We start from the raw sequence: 23975 nt of genomic DNA, 5'->3' as shown, positions 1-23975 counted from the left end.
TCTATAGTGCCTTCGGCTGCATCCTACATACAGCAATACCACCTGATGGAATAAAATCCTCAACAAATGGAAATGCTTACATTCTTGGCATGGTGTTGATCAAGGGAAGGGCCAGGAAAACCATGCCTTTGTCTGAAAGGAAAAGACAAAGGAGGCCTTACCAGACTACCTTTCTGAATGGAAGGATGAACACACAACTTCACTTTTACCAGTAATACGATTATTCCCAGCAGGGGACAGTATGTGCTAAAATACAGCAGCTTGTGCCTAATTATACAATTACACCCACACATCCCTGTCACCCACTCTTTGCAATTTTCATCTGAGAAGACAAGCTGAGCTTAAATACAGCATCTTTTGGTTCTGGGTGCAAAACCTCTCGCACAGGCCATCTCCTTAGGATCCGAATTTTTACATGTGCAAACACAGCCCAAAACCTCAGCTGAACCCTAATATACACTAGAATTTTAAATGCAGGCATCTCTTACTGCATCAATAGGGCATGCAGTGATCATCTGAATCCTTGAGGCTGGACATTGCTACCAGAGACGAAATATCACAGACTAAACAAGTTTTGTTAGTGAAGGATACACCCTTCATAAGTGGATGAAAAAAAGAGGTGAACTGTGGAAATAGCCTGAAAGAAGTCGGTGTCAGGATGTAAATGTAATACATCAGGCGGGGAAAAAAAAGCAAAGGAAAAAAGAATGTATGACTAATACAAAATGTAAATATATATAAGTGGTGAGATAAAATTATATTTATTTTTTTATCCACTGTTCTACTATGGAAACATTTCTTACTAATTTGAGAAGAACTAATATTTATTAAAATAGGAAGACTATTTATATATACTTACATTGCTTCAGTCATACCACTATACCAGCTTCTTAGATGGTATCTGATTTCTAGGATATATTGTAGACTTTAATATAATTTGCCTATTCTGGAGAGTCAGATGTCACGTTCTGCAGGATTTCTTTGGATCATGCTTGTTTCTGAATTTATGTGAACCACAACTTCACTGAATTTGTTGAAAATTCTTAGCTATGCAAAGCTATACAGCCAAGTTACACATTGGTAGACTTACTAGGTTTGGACCAAGTCTGGATCCAAGCCCATACCAATTGTGAAAACATGAAAATATAATTTACTATGTAAAACTAACATTGTAAGTGTCATAGAAGGTGTATTTAGTGAAGCAGTTATGGGATCGATTTTGCATTTCCTTATGAGTCAGATGTAAGAGTTGTTGGTGCTGCTTCTGGACAAGTAAAGCTTCTGCACGTCTTTCGTTTAACAGTCTTTTCCAAGACTGTTGGACTGTGGAAGGGCAGTCAGATTACTCTTTTTTTCTCCTGCTGATAGTTTAAAGATGATACTTGTAACCCTCTCTTCAAAGGTGAGAATGTATGCTAGGGAAAGTTAAGAATATTTGGTTTATCTATGCTTCTGAACACAGATTGCTATGCATGAAAAAGGTTAGAGCCTACCAAAATTACTATTTCAAGGACATTCAACACAGGTTGTCTACTTCACAAGTAAGGCAGCAAAAGCATTTTGACATTAGGTTCAAATGCCAACAACAGCAAGCATCAGATTTCAAATTTGTTTGTATGATTTATAAAGAGCAACAGATGGGATAAAATAGAATCCTCACCAATGAAAACTAAAAATGAAAACACTTCCATACCCCAGCCCACAGGCTGAATCTGTCTCTCTCTCTCTCTCTAATCCGAAGTATGCTACTTATTTCTTCGTAGCTGGACACAATAAGGGTAGTTGGGTCCTTGCATCCACCAGAACATAAGATCCAAGATCAGGATCCTGCTATACACATCTGCACATAAAAAGAAAGATGAAAATGGTCCCATATACTTCCATAGCTGCTAAGTATAATACTCTCTCTTGAAATGTGGTGGCTTGTTTGAGATGTGGTAGCTGACTGTATATGTGTGTTCCTAGAGGTCTGCAAAGTAACATTAATTTCCTTGAAAGATATTTTTAAGTCTCTGTGAAAGGAGGCTTTTATTTGAGGAAAAAATGCTTTTCTCACCAGGGAAACTTAGCAGGCCTGTTCCTGGGGCCTCAGCTGCTTGGCTATTTGTGTTTCATTTCATTTTGAAGATGTGCCTTGTAGACATTCTAGGCCTAGATATAGCTGGAGGCCAAGGAAAAGAACAATCCTATATGGCTGACCTAAGCAAAAGGATCTAAAAAGCATTCAAGTAAACTCATGGATTCAAACTCGAAAGTCCAATAAATGCTTAGTGGAGCAACTATGGAAACCAAGCTAGCCTGTTAATCACTAAAGGTTCATCACAACAGAAAATTTTATGACTGCTTTGTGGGCAATATTTCAATACTTCTTTTCACTACAATAAGTATTTTCCAAAGAAATTCAACATACTCTTCTTACTTGATAATATGTTCAGAAGATTCAAGTTGAATACAGGGAGATCATGGATTTTCAGTTGAATATAGTATTTCTACAGGCAAATGTATCGGCTTTCTGGAAAAATCAAAGTTTGTAGACACTGTAATCTAAGCACACTTTTCCCAAACACCATAAATTTGTCATAAATATTCTGATTCTGTACCATTGAAATCAGTGGGAATTTCTGCACAAACTCAGGCAAGTGGTAGGTTATCCAACTGCCAACAAGACCTACAGCCACCTTTACATTTTGTATGTGAAAGGTAATAACCAAAATGAGCATTTCAGGAATATCGGTTTGACACATCAAAATTGTGTTAGTCACAATTTTTTTTGAGATTGACGTAATGCAAAAGAGCACAGTAAATACAACCTTCTTCTCTTCCTACGCCCTCACCGCATGCACACAGTTGCTTGGGTATGAAACTCCAGCAAATAATCTGACAACACAAACATGAACTCTTTAAATGTTTAAAATATCCTGATTACAACAGTATTAAACGTGTCCCTTTACTTGGGAACTCTGGTCTTGACAGCAACTAAAATTACTCTAAACCTCATCTCTTTTTCAGACAGAATTTCCTAGCTCCTGCTGTGTGGCATCTACCACTAATCTGACATGCCAGAACAGAGGCAGAACAAAGAGGAAACCATTGTAAATGTATTTATTTTTTAAATCTGCATAAAATGAGTATTTCAGGGATGCAGTATTCAACCTCTGACTGCAAAGTTTAGTCACCCCTAATCAGTCTTCAGTGTAGAATTTTATCAGCAAATGCAGAAAGAAATAGCATCATTTCATAACTGCATCTGGAGGCAATAAAGTGTGGGTCTGTCTGTATGGGGAAGTTACAACAAAATATGCCAGGGCATGAATTTCAAGCACAATAACTGCTATGCTCTAAGTCTCTCTGTAGATGCTCTGCAACACTAAGACTTCGGGGGTTTATTCCAGTTTAGCTTAATCCATTTTCACAGTGGACTCCTACAGAGGAATTAGTGTCCACAGAGAGAACTATTTCTTAAAGGTATTCTGAGATATTTTCCAACCAGACAAGCACTAATTGATAATATATTTTAAAATATATATTTCCCCATAGTAATAAAATAACAAACCTGAGTACTTTTTCAGGGGAAATTAGAGCTCCTCAGAGACTAAATCACCCCCATCTGCTGTTTTGCAACTCGTGTTGTATGGCAGCCTCTCCTACTTACACATGCTAAAACAGTGCATGAACAAAGAGAAATTCTGGCACATGCATACATTTTCCAAATTTACATAAAATTAGAATTTCCAGAATGCATAATGTGCCAGCCATCTCCAAGTATTATTAGTCTGACTTGTCTTTGAACTGGGTTGGTACAGTATCGATTATATATGAAAAAGGCTGTTACTTTCCCTGTAGTACAGGCTGTATTGTAGCACGTGTCACTAAAATATAAAAAAAATGTGCCAGACTGCTCATATAAAGTGGCATGAAGAAAGCATGCATGTTCTTTTTTTTCTTTTCTTTTCTTTTCTTTTTTAATTTTTTCTTAGGAATTAATTTCTTCATGAAGATTTTGGCTTTCCATGCCTGAAAAAATGTGAAATGTAGGCAAACAGACACATTTTCTGAAACTGAGTTACCTGTTTCACTGACCAGAAAGTCTCATTTGTTGTCCGTCAGGATGGGCATCAGCCAGTGAATCACATCACTTCTAGTTGGGACATTTCAGATACAAATATTATGATGCTAATGCGAGTGTTACTTAGTGTCAGAATTTTAGATTAATTTTCAATATCTAGAAATTTAATCCACAGTCTGAATTGCTTCAGGTCTGTCCTAATGAGTGTTACTGGCATATCACATCTTTATTGATGTTATTTTTAAAACAGATATATGAGAAGAGGGACTACACAGAGACAGCATTTCCCTCCATTAGGAGTGCAGCAAGCCAGCCCAAACTGTATCCTGTCTGCTGAGGGTGTGATGTGAGATTTATTATGAAAGTTTTCTCTGTGTTTCAAGCTCAAACAACATTATCAAACTACCAAATTTTTTTCCAGAACCCACACTGAGGGAAAACAACATATTAATGCAGTGAACATTGTTTGAAAATATTAATTTTACTGATATTATTAGTAAAAGGAAAAACGTAGTTGTGGGAAAATTGCCCCAGCATGTATTAACAAGGTGCCCTGACATTTTTTAGAATGGTTAAAACAATGAAATATGGAACATCAGCAGTATTTAAAACTGTGTTTCCAAAAACCATCTCACTGTTTGTTGAATATTTTCCTGCCCTAAATTATGCCAAAAATTCTACTTCATCTCTTGATATTCCATTTTTATTCCATTAAAGGAGTATGAATATGAGTAACAGTTGTTTCATTTAACAGTTTTCAGGGCACAAAAATGCCATGGAATAGAAATGTATTGAAAAAAAATCAAGATTTCCTGGGTTTTGTTTAAAATATTTCCACTACACTTATCAGGGGAGAATAATTTCAGATGCTAGGTGTTAATCAGATGAGAGTAGGTAAATGGAGAGTCTCACACCGTCTCCTTGTTTGTCAGCTGAACATTTGTGTTACTGATATTTAGCAGCCCTTACTAGGCAGAGTTTGGGGACAGCTGGGAGAAGTTTCAATGGCCTTCAACTCTTCTGAGGAACTTCTTTACCTTTATCTTGTTCTTCAGTTCCATAGTAATAGTAGATCTAACCATTTATTGGGTTTTACTGATTGGAAAATGGTTCTTAGTAGACATAAAGTAGATGTTTATTTCAGTTTTGCCCATGTACTGTAGATTCATACCCTGGTCTTACTGCCATGAATGCCTGTCTTTGAGGTTGAGAACATGATGCTGGAAAAGCTTGCAGACATTATGCAGACATCTTGCTTTTGTCCTTACCAGGTAACTTCTAAAATCAGCATACTTTCAGTCTATTTATCTCTTAAACATGAAAAGAGGTTGGAGTTTAAGGATTTTTTGTTGTTGATTGGTTTTCTTACTTTTGCATTGACCAACTTCCATTTTAGTCAAAAGAATTCATACAATCAAAGCAACTGAAGTTCTGGGAATCTTCTAGTAGTCTTTTTTTTTTTTCCTAGTACCAGTCTAAGTGGAAATACATATTTTTCTAAAGATGGTCTACTAATAAACAGGATATGTAATGAGCAGCCATTAGATATGATTTCCTCCCTCATACAGAAACCTCCATAACTCACTAAGGAGATAACCACTTGTGAGTCTTTCCTTGAAAATGGGTTTATCATATTTTGTGGCAATTTTCATGTCCCCTCTATTCATGTATATTACTGTTTCACCTGTACATACTGCATTTACATTTTGTGGTGCAGTTTTTATTTTGTTGCATTATGACTTCATATATTCTGAAGGCCATTTGGACACAGAAAATATGTCATGGTAAAGCTCCGACTAGCCTAATTAATACAATCATCTAATGTGAAGAAGCCTATAAAATAGGAAAAGACCCCAAACCAGCACCGTACATCTACTTTTATTTTCCTTTTCTAAAATACCCTAGAGACGTAATGCAAACTCCAGCTTGGATGATGTTATCTGAAATGTGTCATGGCAACTACTTAAACACTGATGCAGTAATATAATGTGTAGTTGTAAACTGGTTTCAGACAAGCAGTTTTCTATAACATACAATACTATTTTATTTTTTGGTACACAATTCTTCATTATGTACTTGCTACAGTGATCAAGAAATTCAATAAGGAATAATTTCAGTATTTTCATCCAGTCTAAAGCAGCAAAATTTTCATGCAAACCTACTGAAATAATGCAATGTTTTGTCATGAACTTCAGATGGTGTTTCCACACAGAAAATAGCAACCGTAAAGGATCTGTGAGTTATCCACTTCAAGAAATTTTATGTCTTTTGACCCACTGCTGTTTCAAAGACAGAAAATAGGTCTGAGTACAAATATTGCACTTGAAACTGTGTTTCTCCTTATCTTGGGAACAGTGATGTACTTTTCCACCATATCTGAATTTGTTTTACACAGTACTATATTAAGTTTTGCTTACAGAGAGCAACACAGTGCTAAACTAAACATCTGACTTGATAATAACTGGAATTACCTTCAAAGTCACACCCCATGAGCTGTATTTCCAATTTAAAGACCATGTTTCAAGTACTTGGATTCCTGGGTAAAATGTTCCTGAAACAGGTGGAACTTGTGTTAGACAGTCCAAGACTACTTAAACACACCATGAGCACAGTCCTACAAACCTGTCTTTAGAGTCTTGCAGAGCCTGAGGTTGCTGCCTGAGTGGCCACAACAAGGAGCACTTACTGCAGTTTCTAAACCCTGAAAATAAAGGGGGTAAATAAACGCAAATCCCAAGCAGCCAAAGATGAATGATAATGAGCTTTGTGAAAGGTCACAGCAAGTCACCTCCCTGCAGAGGAAGCACCTATATTTACATAGGGGAAAGTCTAAAGAAACATTAAATTGTGCTCTCTGTCACACACACACCACCTAAAACTGGAAAACACAAGACTGAGACAAGCAGATAGTGCAGCCATACCTGAAGTACTTTGGACTTACCAGATTGTAAAAGATAAGAGAGGACTTAATAAATTATGATTTTTTTTAATTGTTTTGAAGTATTTTTATTCACGATGATAGAATTTGGCTGTGGATTGTCCATGCTCCAGATGCAGGTGACAGTTGAGGTCCAGCAGGTGTGGGAGAGCATCCCTTCCCAGCCTTGACTACTCTCCATATGGCTTGGAGATGGAATAAAAAAGTCTAGTTGGCTCCATGAAGAATGAGCTCATGCAAATCTGCAAGGCAGTTTCAGAGCTGGAAACACTCACAAGCATCACAGCAACACTCAGCTGATACCCCTGGAATCAAGCTGGTTCCTACCATGTTTATTTGCTCTGGACGCATAGGATCTGAACTGATTCCATGTTGCTCCGCTAATTTTCTCATGCTCCACAGTACTTTTTACTTGCCCTGCAAGGACACTTTTAGTTTGGGCCCAATACTGTTAGGTCACACAAACCATCTCAGGCCCAGCAGTTTGCCCAGCCTGGCAGGTTTTGTCAGATGCTTCCAAGCTCTGTGGGAGCCAGAGAAAGACCAGAAACATGAACAAAACCAGTAAACCTTGCATCTGTCTTGGACAGACAACACAGTGCCTGTAATCTCTTCAGCTATTTTATCTAAGTTTTAATATAACTTCAAGCACTGGTTGCCCATTATTTCAGATATGGCAAGCCATTAGTTCTCCAATATGCTTTTGTGTGGAATTAATGATACTGTGCTTTTAAAAGACTGGCAAATGGCTAAACTGCCCTGTAATGCCTTCAAGGAGAGAAGGATTCAAGTGCAGAGACCCATTAGTAGTTTGACAAGGTGAGTGCAGTGAATTGGTGCCAGAAGTATTGGACTGGAAGATGAAAACTTTAGAGGTTCCACAAAATCGAAAGGCCAGTTGAAGCCTGAGGGGCGAAGAAATGAGGCACTGCAGTTATGACAAGGCCTGCATGGATGTGTTGTTTCTAAAATGACTGCTGGGCTATGTGAATAAGGAGAATTGGACATCAGACACCTCCTCAGCCTGCAGCCACCATCTGCCTGCAGCAATGCTGTGTCATCATGCTATGATAATTTTGCAGTTTGTGACTGCAAAAATAGTGGGTCTGCAAAGAGTTTAAAGTTTAAGTAGAACCCATGTCAAAGAACAGTAGTCCCAGAATAACTCTGAGGATGTCAAAACCATCAAGGTACCTGAGATCTGTGAGATCCTCTCCTCCCAGCCACCACAACTGACTCTTCCTTGCTATTTCAGTCCCCTGTGTTTTCTGACTACAATCAAAATGCTGACTGTGTAGCACTTCCTGGTTCTCCAGCCTGGGTGCAAATCTCTTTTTTTTTGTCTCAACTGGGACAAGAGCTGGATGCATGCAATCTGTCTTGTTCTCTTGTATGGATAGGGAAGACGGGTACCTCCTAGGGCATTGATAGGTCACATCCCACATGGAGACACTCAGGGTATGGAGGCCCCAGATATGCCATTCAAGGTTGATTTTCAGGCATGGATAGAGCCATTCTTTCAACACACACTGGATTAAACCAGCTCATTGTATTACCACGTATAAACATTTTTTACTCTTACTCTACAATAAATGTAGGGGTGGTTGTAATATTGACCGGAAATAGGGAATTATCCTTAAAAGACTGAGGAAGACTGACCTAGAACACAAAGAGGTTATTAATGCTTTTGAAAATATACCACCTGGACTTGAGTCAATAGCTAGTGAGGCAATTAATAAAGAGCAAGACTAACAATATATTTGTATTCTCTTTGTGCACAAAATGTAACTGAATAGACATAAAATCCATCCTGCTATTGTCTTTCTCTTCTTGTGGTTGTGATGGAAAGGAGATGAATGTATTTAAGAGCGGTTTCCTATACACTGTAGTCTTGTACAGTATCCCATTAACATTACAGAATAGGATTGGTACTGCAATGAATTATCGAGACAAGAAGCTCTATACATACTTCTCTATCCCTCATGTAGGGTATGTGACTTGACTTTCCTACAAATTCACCAACTTTCCACAGAAATAAAATGTAAAATATGGCTACTTCTGTAAATTCTCTCTCTAGGAAGGCTGGAATCCTGAAGGTTTTAAAAATACCAATTTCAAGGAAATTAAAATATTTTTCATTAAGACCTTTTATGCATTTATTTTTAAATGCTTAGCTCATAATGTTATATTGCACTAAACCCTTCACTTCATGTGAGATTGTAGGGGTGCATGCTGACAGCTGGTTTTAGAGCAAATTGCTGCTGGAAAGGCAGGTTGCCTTTTTCCCACAGTCCCAGCTGCCTGTTTCCCTCCTCTCTTCATAATGGAGTATCTTTCTGTGCAGTCGGTTGAGTTCAGTTAGCGAATTATCTATTTTTCTGGTGTTCCAGGTAGACCCTGGTATGAGTGACAATTGATTTTACATCTGAGTAGATGTGTGCAAACCAAATCAAGTTTATAAAATCAATTTGTATTCCAAGGTGGGTTATTAGCTCAGGCACATTTAGTTTCCCCGTTCCAAGCCAGAGCTGTATTCCAGCACAGATCTCTATGTTTGTGCATACCTTGAGTGGTCAACTCCCAAGCAAGTTTTAAAGTTGTTTTAGAGTACCAAACATTAACTTTAGATTTTTTTGCCAAAATAAACACCAAATCAAGCAGAAGCAGACCTTCCTGATAGCCAGTCTGTACAGTACTGTTCAAACAGCTGGAACACCTACCGCTGTGAGTCCCAGTACTGAAAGCCTGGGTGGGAAAACATAAATGAATTGCAATATGTTTCACAAGGTTACAGGTGATGAAAGTTGCCACAGTTGCTCAATGCTTTGATGTTTAGAGGATTTTAGTGTTTAATTCCTTCTTTACTGAAAAGGCCACTATAGATGGAAAAAAATACTTGGATACATGAACAAAGTCATTCTGAGCTGTTCTGAATGGGTTTATTGAATTTGGTCTGATGCATTGAGCATTCCTTTGTCTATATTCAAAGTTTATTATTTCAAAAATGTTGTTAAATGCTATATACATTCAAGTATGCACTTTTTTTTTGTCTGTGAAGCAACACAAATCCTTGGAAAAAATGAGCACAGAGAGAAATCAGGTCCCCGAGCAAAAAAATTTCCAAGCTACAAATGCTACAAATGGCCCGACCCCAGATTCTATGAGGACTTGCTCAAAGAACTCTGAATTTTCTGCATATAAATACTCACCTAATCTTCCATCAACCTCTTTTCTGTATAATTCCCACTTTCCATAAACTGCATTTTGCATGCTTAAAGGTGACGACAAAGAAAAGAAAATAATATTTTAGAATCTCTGTGAGGCAGGATTAATGAGTGGCTTAAACTCAGTCCCTTTGAATGGGCATTTATTGATTCTCACTATAACATAAAGAAGAGAATGATGGAGAATTCACTTACTCACTTTGTCTAACTCTCTTCTCTGGTGTGGTGAACTAAAAAGAACTGGAGGTAATGGTTCTGAGATTGTGAAAGGAATATATGAAACCTCAGAAACCTGCATCATTTACAATACCATCAATTCTTAGTTTCCTCTTACATTCTTACTTTCATAGTTTGCAGCTTTAGGTGTACATATGCTATTTTAAATTCAGAATTTGAATAAATTCACAAAAGAAATTTATGTGTTCACTTTACAAGGTCAAAAGCAAATTTTTTTTCACTGGCAACTCAGCCTCACCATATTGGACATTTAAAATTCAATTTGTGTTATTTCTGCCAAATCTAGTACATAAGCATTAGCAATAATGATTTGGAAGACACATTTAGCTGGTTTAGCTGTTATTCCTAATGTGACCATAACTATAGCATCTAAGTGGAGTACTGATAGCCTTGTTAAAGATTCATGCAGTGCCTGGGACACAGCTCTATTCTATAGCTACATTAGTGCTGCTGGACTGACAAATATAGCATTGTTTTTTCACTGCAGTGTGACTCACAAAAACCTCTGACCATAACAAGGTAATACTTTTATAAAATAAGTTTTTGGAGCACAGCAGGATGTGACAATAATTTGTGAAATAAAAATAACAATAAATGAAAAATTAACATTTAAAAAAAACTGTAAATCTCATTCTCATTTAGCTTGAGTTACTTTGGACTTGGAAGCAAATGTGATATCTAAGATCAAACTGCTTTTAAAACAGCAATGCAAACTTCAATTTATGCTCTCATGTCAGTGCAAACTGTAATAATTCAAGAATTTTGCAATTACTATTCACTACGTGAACGTATTTGTTTCTAATTTTATACAAGTCAACATCTTAAATCTCAGAAAAGCTCTTGATATAAACAGGGGTTAGAATAGCACATCTGCAGATCCTTCTGTGCAGACACTGCAGGTGCAAATTCTGTGTTAAGTCATGACCCACGGTGCGTTGTTGACTATGACATGACTCCAGCACATATGAGACTTTGTGGCTAATAATTCTAAAAGCAGCTCTGTGTCCATTGAAGATATCTGGCCCATATTCTGTTTCAGTTGAGCACCCCAAATCACAAGGCACATTCACAAATGTGCCAAATGTTGTGCCTCTTTCCTGACATTTCACTTGTGAGCGCCCCTATCATATCACTTCTTCCCACTGGGCAGCTTAAAGTCACATCTTGACTTAACAGCTTGCTGGGAGACTGTTTGCTGCAGCAGATCTAAGCTTCCATGGAAGTTTAAGAAACTAAAGAAATACTTCTAACCAAGTAGATTTTGGTTTCCCATTCTGATGGTTGTTTCTCTGCTACCTCTTTTGCAAGAGTAAGGAAAGAAGTGTAGTACAAACTACATTTAGTCCAAACTACGCATCTTATGTGTCCAGAACTGCTTCTGACCCTTAGAGGCAGATTCTGCTACAGAGTTCTGCTGTCTTCTGAGATGCTTCAAGCTCTCATTGCTAATAATGCATGTGAAAAACAAAGGAGATACACAGTGAGCTATGCTAGGATATAGACTTGAGGACATAAGGCTGGGCTTTGGTGAGAGAAGTCATAATAATAAAGACATCAAACAGCACACCAGACTTCCTCATCTCCCCAGCTGTACCTCTGGAAGGCAGAGCTGATGCCTCTGTCCTCCCCTGCCATGCTGTAGTGCTGTCCTCCCATGCCATGCCACCACCACCAGATGTGTTTCCCATCACATGAGCCCATGCTGCTCCAGCTGTGTGCAGGCTCTAGTCTAAACCACCACCGCCATCACAGCCACCCCCGCCGACCCTCACGCCTACTTCTGGCCCTTCAGCAGTGACCTTTTCTGCTGCTGCCTTTCCTGGAGCTGATGCCAGGGCTGTGTGTGGTGCGTGCCAGCGGGCAGCAGGTGCACTGCAAGAACTCGCAGAGCACACTCCCACATGGCCAAAGAAGTGCTGTAAGATCATGGATATGGGGAAAGGGCATCATGGGCTGTGATGGTGGATCAGGCACGTACTCTGACTCTGTATTCAGTGTAGCAACAGCACGTGGCTCTTAACTGTTATAACTTAATTTTTCATTTTTATTCTTTAAGAAGTAGGATTCTGAAATTAGCTTTATATTTGGGGCTGACTTAGAATGGTTTATCTCACAGAGTGTAGTCCCATTTGGATTGGAAAAACTTGTAGCCTTATAGCAGTTAAGCTGGTAATAAACTACTACCTTAAAGTATTTTTCCCAATTAAAAATAAAATCTATCTTTTTTAATACAAATAAAAATGTCTTACAACTTTACATCCTAATTATAGTTTTAAAGTGCCAAATTCTTTGAAAAATCATTACAAGCGAGCTAAAGGGAGAGTGGAAAACAGTTTTATCATAATTATACAATTGTGAAGTTTTACAATAAAGAAGTTTTTAAGAATTTCAGTTTGTCTGAAGTGCCTTGTAGATTTCTTTACAATGTTTTAATTGCACAATCAAAAGCAAACACCTGTTTGAAATTAGCACACATCCAAATAAGGAACAAAGACATGCATTTTTGACAGTGAGAATAATTAACCACTGGAACAGGCTATCAATGGATAAAATGCATTCTCATTCACTCTCCTTAAATCAAGAGTAGGTCTGTTTTTAAAAGACACTGTCTCTTATCCTGGGATCGTTTATTAGAAGTTCCATGATCCGTGCTATGCAGGAGATTGTAATAATGATGGTAATTTTTGCTAGAGATGTCAGAGAATATTTTGGCTCCTGGGACAGTCACATAGCACATCCATGAGCTCTGGCTCCTGTCAGCTGCCATCAGCCTGCAATCCCTCTTTCCTGCAGATGAAACAGTCAGCAAGTTTTAGAGATATTTATCCCTGTTTGGTCTGTAGCTTTCACACTGCCCCTGGTACAACCTTCCACCTTGAAATCTCTTTAGTTAGAATGTTAGAATGAAAATTATATAATAGTTGCTCTGAAAGTGTTTTGCAAAAGGAAGAAAGCTGCATATATTTAATTAAAATCTAAGAGCCCAATTCAGAGGTGTTTTAAGCATCTTTCATTGATTTCACTATCCCTACCTTTAAAAACACAGTTGTTACTTCTTAGACTTGAGTATTTGGAGCTTACTGTGCCAAGACATGTTGAAGCACTGAATTAAATGCAGTCTCAAGCATGAACAGCTTACATAGATGCTTCAAAGCAGTGAACGAAATTCCACTCCAATGCAAAATTTACTGCATTTATATCCTAAATATTTCTCATCCCTGCTGGTCTGGCTGGGAGTGCAGACTACAACTGCCTCTCACTTAAAAAACTAGGGGATGTGCCTGAACTCAGTAAAGGACAGAGCCAGTTGCCTCAGGATTTGTCACCCAAATCCAGCCTATCTTTTTTGTATCCTCCAAGCTCTGCAGGAGGATAGATCCTGAACAGGAAAGCTATTGCTGGCCTAAGTAGTACTTACAAGCCAGGTAGGGATTTCTGCTAGGAAGTCCATTCAGGTACAGTGGGATTATACTGTGATGGTTCCTTTCTGCAATTTCTCTCTTCTGTCTTTTGCTTTCCTCTCGATTCTTTGACCTGCTGCTTGTAAACAGTGGGTCTCATGAGCAAAGCAGTGATTCATGGCCATCTTGGCCACAGTAGCCACAAAGCAATTGAGTCTAAAAGCACTTTTGACAGGAGGAAAAGAAGCAAAACTTCTGCTTCTGGACATGAGGAGACCAGACTTCAGGCTGCTCTGGGAATTAGTAATTATGGTCCCCTGGGAAAAGATTTTTGCATTTGCTGAAGTCCATCTGTGCGGTCACTTTTTAAACATCGCCTCCTATGTGCACAGAAGCGGGCAATTCCCAAATGTCGGAAGTCAAGCAGGAGAGGCACAAGCCCAGCTTGGCTGAACAGGGTTCTTCTCTTGGAAATAAAGCAAATTAGGAAGGTGTATGCCCAGTGGAAGCAAGGTCAGGTAACATGGGAAAAATAACAAAATGGATTATCACTGTAGCATGTAACAAATACTGTAGCCAAAATTACCCAAAGCCTCCTACAGGTCAATTAGTTAGACCTTCCAGTCACCCTCAGGTAACACAAACCTGTTCCACAGACTGTGTCCTAGACATGTGGTTTTTAAATGAGATTTTTTTTTTATCACTGCTGTCCAATCCCCAGATTTTTACTCAAAAGATTTTCCACCATTAATTTGTGTAAATCAATTCTAAGCATCACTGTGAAATTTTCATCAATTTCTTGAAATTGCATTTGTGGCATTGCAAAATGACACAATGAAATTTAAATTTTGTACATTTTTCTTAATTTATATGAAATCATTAAGATTTTATGAGCAAATCTAAGTGAAGAATTTGTCTAAAGTTCATGTATTTCAGACTCGGATTTGTGAAGTAATTTGCTTGGCTTCACTTTATTCATCCATCCACCTTCAGTTCTTCAGCTCCTTCACCATTACCTAGTTAATATATGAACTATTTCTTCCTTTCCTCCAAGCAGATGGGGGCTCATTGTGCCATACTTTGTGCAAACCAAAGACTGCCTTCCCATCTGAGTAGTTCAGAGTGGTTCATCCCAGGGAGGGCTCACTGATCAAACTTGGCAGTGTGCTCAGCCACCTCTGCCCATCAAGAGAGAAGTCTCATGATGACCCAGATTATGAGCAGACCAAGCCTCCACTTGCCTGCAATGCACTGATTAGACACACCTATGTCCCTGCACAGCTGTAGGACACTTCATGCCAAGAGGGTGAATTATAGTGTGACTAATAAACAACTTTGTCTGTGATGCCAGACAGGAGGAAATGTATTGTGAACACAACAAGGTAGGCTTTTGAAAGGGGATAGCAATTTTAAATGTTGCAGTTAGAGAGGTTCTCCTTAAAAACTTCAGCAACTGTAGGACTGTATCTTCAGAAGATAATCCATTCAATAGGTGTTCTAGGGTCAGGAGTTTGAATTCTCTGCTTTTGTAGTCACTTCTATCTAGACTCACCATAGCAGAGCTCTGTCTGACTGTCTGCCGGCTCCAGTTTATCTTGCAGCTGTCCACTTTGGACCATGATTTGCTTACCACTAATGTAATGGTAATTTGTACTATGGTATGGTTTTATTTGCATATAAATAAATTATCTGCCATATCTTTGCATTAATATGCCTTTGTACTAAGCTGAAGTAAAAAAGACAAATGCAGTCTTTCTTGATGTCAAATTGAATGGGAGTGCTTGTGGAATACAAACATTTTAAAGGACTTAGGTATTAAAGAATGGGTAACAGGCAAAAAGGGGAGATTTCCTGAACCCTTAGTTTGGGGAGGTTTACATGAACTTTAGTATTTAATTTGTCTGTCAGGAAAGCCAAGAACCTTGTGCCCAACCAGATTGTCAGCATTCTGTTAGGGGGACCCTTCACTGAGCAGTCCTGCTGGATCAGAGGGTGGTTTGACTGACTTAGGGAAACACACCAATGGTGTAAGGGAGACCCCTCGGCAGTGGGTCTTCCTCTTTGAGTATATTACCCCCTGCCAGCGACTGCCAGTGCTCATGAAGGACTCACGCTGAGAGTAACACTCTTTTTTAATATAAAATTGTGACAGGTTAAGGTTCGAGGATTGTTGGTGATAGTAGCTGACTGCAAAAAATGCAAAAATGCATTCAAAGCAATACACGGACAAGCCTCAATAAAATTACTTAGCGCAGATAGATTCCTCTTCTATGGGGAAGAAGACAGGTTCACCCCATTGACTGATCTCAGCAATTGCAATGGAGCCTTCCCTAACTTTTCACCTTATTGTCAACTTATTTGTATACTATTTCTTTATGCTTAGATGGAGTTTGAATGACTTTAGTCATAAATTCTTTGTTTACTAATGGGTGTAAAAGATACAGTCAAAAAGAATATAAAGAGCATGCCAAGTGAGGGATGGTCATACCTTGGAGGTGTGTAACTTTGGGATGAAGGTGTGTGTTAATATTACAATTAGGATATAATTTGAGGTGAGTGATTTCATTACTGTTGTTGGCTCAACACCAAGACATCTCCTATCTCCCCTGGTTGACAGCATGTTATGCAGCTTCTCAGCTCCAAAGTACCATCTGCAAAGCACCTCCCTGCAAGGATTCCTACAGAGCCTGCCCACAGACTCTCCACTCTGCTCCATCCTCCATTCCATCCCCCTTAGAAGGTCCTGTGGTTGCAGATTGTGGTGTGGGGAATCATCATGGAATAGGTTTTGAGTATGCCAACTTCATTCCATCCAGGGACCACCAGCAACTGTATTTTACCCTATGATAACTGCACCATTATAACTTCCATTAGGATGTGAATAAAACTTCTTGGTTTCCTCTAATTGTATCCTCAGCCATCTTTCACCACCTGGGCATCTGAATAGGAAGTTCTCTTAATTATAGCTATGATTCCAGACAAGAGGCAATAATGTTAAGAAAGAGACAAGATAGGTATTGAAAGGTAGATGCATGTTTTTGTTACTACTTTAATTTAGATTACTGTTAAATTTTCTTTCAAAATATTGTCTCTTCTCATGCACTGAGGCCAAATAATGTTAGCCTATATATAATAAAGGTCTTGAGTGCTTAAAACAAGAATTAAGTGGATCTGAGTAATGTAAAGCCAAAGTCATAATCCAGTGAATCATGTAAGGCAGGGTCCACGGAGTGCCCCAAGTTATGGTCTCCTGGTTGCCCTGATCAGGAGACCTGGCATATAGTGATATCGCTTTCTCTCAGTGACCCCAGAGAAGGAAATGAAGATGTGCAGAGGAGTGGTGGGGCAGCCCTGTCATCCCCAAAGTGGAGTTCGGAGCAGAAAGCTCTCTGGGGATAAAACTCACCACAGTATTGGCACATCAGCCACACTACATACACTTGACTGCAGCTTCTACCTAATTCTGAATTTATTTAAAAAAGTGGGATTAGTCCACATCTGTGGGTTTCTGAGATGCCACTCTGAAACAGCTCATTTTCCATTGCATTGGATTGTGAGCACAGAAACCTTATTCAGGACTCCGGGTTGCATTTCCAGATGATGGGCACCGGTGCTCTCCATTGCTTCAAGACTGTGAAGAAAACTTGCCCACAACAATATGACTGGCTTAAATATCACATGGAACAAACAAACATGAAAATTGTGATGTCTAGTGCATGGCAAAAAATGTAGCTTTGTATCCACGCAATCAAACATGGTTCAGCATTGGTTTATTAAAAATATAATTAACGAGATTACAGTTGTCATTAATCTAATTTATAATCAATTTTTATTGCATGTATAAGTTCTTGACTTTTTCAGAATTAAAAGGAAAGTACATGGCAAGTAATGCTATTGCCTTATGCAGTATCAGACAACACGCTTTTGAAAAAACACCATGTTTGCTTCTCACTTGAGATGTCTACGTTAAAGGATGATGTACAGCTACAGGTGTAAGTCTGTTCAGATCAGTTAGTCTAAAAGGTCACAACTGCAGTGGATAGTGTTGAGTTTCTTACATTGTATGTCTTCCAGTGTTTGATAATTTCAAGGTAATAACAGCTTATTTAAACATTTCTTTACACCAAATTATATAGAATGTAATAATAACACAGTGAATTACTGTACATGCAGTTTACCATGCACACGAGCATAAGATTGAAGGCAAGGACACAGGTAGCTGAAGTGGTTTCTAATGGCCACATGAGTGGGTGTATGTGAAACGCACTGAGCCGAGTCCCAGCAAAGCAGACTGCGAGCATGTCCTGGCCACACCATCCAAACACTGCGTTTACAGCAGCCTGCCCACCTCACCTGCAAGGTTAACAGAGTCATTGCCTTTTCCCCCAGGAACAAAGCCTTTATTAGTTGGCTTTCTAATACTGATGATTTTTTTGCTACTCCTATACAAGGAGGGGAAATGAAAAGACTTGTCTGTGTTTGTGCCCTTTTCTGGAGTGCAGCATGGCTTAGAGAACAGGGATGTGGTGACCACAAGGTCAACCTGAACTTAGAAAAAGATAATTTTCCTATTTATGAATCTCTTGTCTACTATGGGACAGTGCAGGCACATAGCTGCCTGGTTGCTTTCTTGCTTTCTTCCTCTCTTTTCCAGCTCATTTTTTCTTCCATTCTTCCCTCTATTCTGTAAGTTTTATTAGTAATTCTGCCATAATTCTACAAAAATGCTGCATTATATAAAGGGATTCGACACTACAATTATATCAGAAAATTGTATAAAACCGTTCTAGTTAGTACTTAGAAGGTTCTTTTATTAAGAAAACACTTCTCTGTGGATAAATCAGTAGTTTATCAAGCGGTATTTCTCTTTCACACCTAATCTTATAAAGGTCTTATAAAAGCCTGACTTCTGTCTGCCAAAACATGAAATAAGGATGGGTACAAGCCAAGACCCCTTGTGACTGCTGAGACATTTCCCGTAGGTTTGTCTAATTCTGAGATGGTCAAGGCATTGCTCAGTGTGCCTAACTGCCCCAAACCATTCAACAGCCTAGACCATTTAAGGAGATATGAAACCTACACAAGAGACCTCCTACCCTTGTCCTTCATCAGTCATGGATTTTGGCTCATTCATAGCACAGAGGGACAGACAGACACATAGCTTGTATGAATAAGGAGTTGCTGAGAAGCTTAATCAGGACTTTCACCCAAGCTGGTCATTGTTTTTGTCTTTAAAGTGTTCAGGCCACTCCTAATTGTCCATGGTTGCCTTGAGAGGAGAAACTATTCCTCCCTAATTAAAGGGGGCCTACTTTTTGTCTTTTCCTCAGCAGTTCTCATTTCCCCTTCAGAGATACTGGAAAATTGGCAGTATGGAGCTGCCTTCTGTCCTCCACTGGAGAAAGCAGGGCCAGGAGCACAAGCAGTTGGCAGCCCCAGAAAGATCACTGGTGGAAATGATCAGAAATTTCCACATAGATACAGCTTGTCTAGTGGCTTATATGAGTTTTTATGTTCTATGATCTCCCTGTCATCACATAGATGCAAGACATACTCATGCCCTGTAGTCCTTAGGAATCTAAATGTCCTCCTGCAGCCATGTATACTATTAAAAAATCAAAAGAAGCTCCTGCATGGCTCTGAACTATACCAGAAAACGCAGGGACTGTGGGAGCTGAACTATTTACAGATAGTTTTATATTTCTGCACTAATAAGCACAGGCTGACACGTACTCTTGTTTTCTCCTGACAAACATAGCTTCATGTCATTGGGGACTGACCTGCATAAACAGCCATGAGGCAGGTTTGTGGCTCCAGCCTGAGGCTGTCCCCCCCAGAGGGTTATAATGTCCTGAGAAGGAGCTTTTGTTTCTAGTCCTCAGAGCAATGCTCTAATCTTGAATCATTGAGTATTAAGGTCAAGGGTAAGATATTCTCCACTATAATTCCATTAAGCAGTAGTTGATAAGTTACAAAAGAAGTTAGCATGTATTTCAGTTTTTATTCTTTATATAGCTAATACCGTATTTGTGTTATCTGTCCAACCTACTCAGAACTTATTAAACTTTCTCATCTCTAGAGAAAGCTGTTCAGAGACTTTCCATTTAGATGTTCTGTTTAATATTTCTTTTCCATTCTTCTATGAAATCTAGTTCTCACCTTTCCATTCCCTTTTCCTAGAGCCACCCATACACATATGCACACACATATCTCATAGGTACCACCAAATCATGCATATCACACTTGTTAAGTATCTCAGCTCACCAAGCTCATGCCTACTCTGAATGCAGAAATTACCTGTTCCCTTCAACCTCCCCATGGTTTTGAAAAATACTGTCCTCATTCAGGCATGTGTAGTTTTGGTCAAAAAACCTCTCCTGACACCTACCTGAATTATGAATCCTCAGCAGCATCAAGACTTCCTAGATCAAAAAAGCACACTGAGTCCTCTCATTATCCATATAGCTCTATGGTCTCCTTTGCAGAGAGTGTTCTCAGAAGAGCTGCAAGTCTTGGAAAGCTCAACTGGGAGTCACAAAAGGACATGGTTGCCTGAAGTGGAACTGTGCTGGGATTCAAGCATCTTTGTAGGTTTAAGAGAGAAATTCACAGTTCGTGGCTAGAACAATTCTCCACTCCTGGTTCATGAGGCACTGATGTAGGCCTGGAAAAGTAACTTTATAGTCTAAGGAAGAAGTAGACCTCACTGAGGAGACATAAAGGTCTTGGTATTAGTTTTGTATTTTACCTAAAGAGAGTGCACAAGTTAATCTTGGAACAGTTTATATCCAAATTTCCCTCCAAGCAATGGCTTAAGGGGTTAAGCTTTCTCCAGTCCCAAAACTTTGGGTTTGTTTTCTGCAAAGTTTTCTGTCTTTGAAGGCAGCTGTTTAGGTACCTCAGTGCATGAGAGGGCTGCAGAATATGGAACCTGACCTGAAAAAAGAATGTCCCTGCCACCCAGCGTTAAGTAACTAATCCCACTGACAGGTGAAGGGTGTAAGACCTAACTCTGCCATCAAGGCTTTTTATTAGAAAACTTTGGCAGTTCCATATTTAACACATTGCCTATTTTGATTCTCATTCATATATTCAATGACTAGAGAGTTTAGGTGTTTTATTCAGGGGTGTATATACCATTGGGCATATAAAATTTAGTATAGTGACTCAGAACATTACCATATTAACCTTCCTTTAGGGGTCTAGTTGATACTCTGTCCTCTTCATTTTTTAATTTCCAATATTAACTGGGTCTTTAAAGGCTGTAGCTTGTTTCAGAGCCTATCCTCTGTTGAGCCAGAAGTCACAGATGGATAAGAATCAGCAAGCAATTAGCAACAACAAGTACTTAGATCATTAATGATGTAGCTTGTTCTGACTATCTCCTGGCAAGGTATCTGGATGCAGAAATTCTTCTTGCTCCTCTGTCTTTTTCCCTGAATTTATATTTAAGGCAATTCAACAGATTAGACATGCAGCAATATGAAAATTAATTTATTTGTTACATGTGCAGTTTGGATAATAGCCATGGGACATACCTCCCATGGTATGGAATGTAGATACACCTCATATTCCTTGCAATAATGCAAGGAAGCCTTTTTCAATTATATTATTTTTAATCACTATATTGTACCAGAGTTGAACTCTTTGTGACCACAGGATTACCCTGCCTTGTAGGATCACACCCTTTTTCTGTTGCATAGCTTGAAGAAATAACTAGAAGCTACTAGAAATTAAAGTATTAACTAGAAATATGTTACTGAGGCCTTGTAGGCAAGCTGAATATGAATCATTGCAAGAGCACAACACACCACTTATTTCCTGAAGTAAGTAAAACTCAGTATTTTGCCAATGTTATAAAGGTGTTTCTTCCATACTACAAACAAAAGTAAGAGGATTTTTAAAAGATAGCTTATCAAATGATAAATAAAAAAAAGATAAAATTACTTGCTTTGTTGTTTTAAGCACATACATACTTTAAAGTTCGGGCACCTGTGCTCACAGATCAGTCTAGAGTCCTGTTTTGCAATCATAAGGTACGATATGCTGATTAAATATTTTAAATATAGAACATAAAATCCCAATCCAAATCTGAGAAATGCTAACAGTATTCCACTTGTGTGTAGATGAAATATGCTTATTCTAACATTCAAATATTTACCCTAAATTCCAACTCTGAATGACTGTACGTGTTAAAATGGCAAACACAGATGTTTCACCTGTTGGATACAGGAATACAGCTCTTTAAAGCACACTTTCTGTAGAGATTGAAGTAATTTAGCTAAATGTTAGCTGATATTTAGGAATTGGTTTAAATATATTATGACACACAGTAAAAGCCCACTAATTTTTAATGAATGCCTGTATTAATAGATCCTCTCTATTTGTCCCTTGCATTCTATTTGCAGGTCATATTGACTCTCCTGAGCTCTCTGTAACATTTTTCTGCCTTTGTCCAGAGACTGATCCATTTCATGAACTTTCCTCCACCCATGGTCCTGGGCCCATCAATCATCCCTGACCCCTCTTCTTGCTCTCCAATCAGCTGAGCTGAGCCTTTGACAATGAACCAAATATTTTGGGTTGAAATGCATGAGAAAAAAAATTTCAACTTGCAGATTACATACAGGCAACTACCACACAAAGGTTCCCATGACTCAAGGATGTCTATGCTTTCATGTGAAGGAGCAAAAGGGTCCTTAAAATGCACACTGCTTAGAGTCTCCAAGATTCAATAAAAAAACACAACCAGGCTTTTCCACTTTCACGGTGGCTGAACTGTTCATCTCTGCTTAAAATAAGGCATGTGTCCAAGACATTTAAAGTTCTTTAACTATCTCAGGTGCTTAGGGATTTAGACTGTGTGAGATTAAGACCTCTCTAAAAAATGCACATTACAAGTTTGGGAAAAGAAAACCCCTCTCTGATGGGAGTATCAAATGAGTCTTTAGTCTCAAATGGAAAAGAATCTATTGTTTTGAGCAGAGAACCACTTTCAGTTTAAGTAAGTTGAGAAACTAGGAACCCATCTATCCCCAGAGGTACTGCCAAACCCTGGTGACCACAGTCCTCCTCACAATAATACTCCTCCAATGGTTAAAGTACATTCTGATGGATGAAATGCCCAGATTTGGTAAAGCTGAATATATTCAAACATGGGTTTGAATCCTGTGACTTAGTGTGTAGAGCTTTTACCTAACAGGTCAGGAACCTGGACTTTGGTCCTTGCTCTGAAGTTTATGAATTCTGCTTTAAAGAGCTATATGGTAAATTAGATTGTAGAGGATTTTAACTGAACCAAAATATTCTAATTTCTGCCATGGTTGTTTTACCTATAAAATTGATATGTGTCCAATGTCCTTGACTTCTCTCACCTGAGGAATCTGGTACTTGACTGCATTATGATACTTTCAGCAGGACAAGTGTGGGATGTTTTCTTCGCTTTTTATCCCTTTATCTGAGGACCTTGATTCTGTCAGAATATATTAGATGCTATTTCAGAGCTTCCACTGTACTGGGAAGTGAAGCAATACTGGATGTCTCTATCCCAGTGAGGCTGAAATTCTGATCCACTTAGGCCAGGGACTTGTCACACTCCAGGGAGTGAACTATGAGAAGTAAGGCAATGCTGCACCTTTTGGAGAAGTGTATACAAACATCATGAAAAGGCTGTCATTTGCTGTCTCCTGGTAAAGGAAGGTCTGCAATCATTACTTTGGACTTACACTGATTTAACTGCAATCCTGCTTTAAATCTAAGCCTAAGCTTTTTATTGGATTCATCTCCTAATGCCTATTGAATTAATTTCTTTATCTCAATGAATATTTTGCTCATATATACCTTTGAACATCTGGACACGGCCTTCCATGTCTCTCCTTAATGCCTCTAGTCCATCGCTATAACTCAGTCATGGATTGCTGTCAAAAGTTGTCATGGTATCCAGCCATCAAAACATATATCAGCAATAGATCATGCACATACTTGCTCACCCCACTGAATGCACTACTCCCAAAATGTTTCAAAGTTTTACCCCCCTGCAGAACACGAATGACAAGGTGCCTCCTGTAGCAGAGTGTCCTATCATCCTGAAACATGTGAATAAGTTTTAC

This window comes from Corvus cornix, chromosome 1A (genome assembly GCF_000738735.6).
Source record: "Corvus cornix cornix isolate S_Up_H32 chromosome 1A, ASM73873v5, whole genome shotgun sequence".
Lineage (NCBI taxonomy): Eukaryota > Metazoa > Chordata > Aves > Passeriformes > Corvidae > Corvus > Corvus cornix.
Note: the sequence above shows the minus strand (reverse complement) of the source record.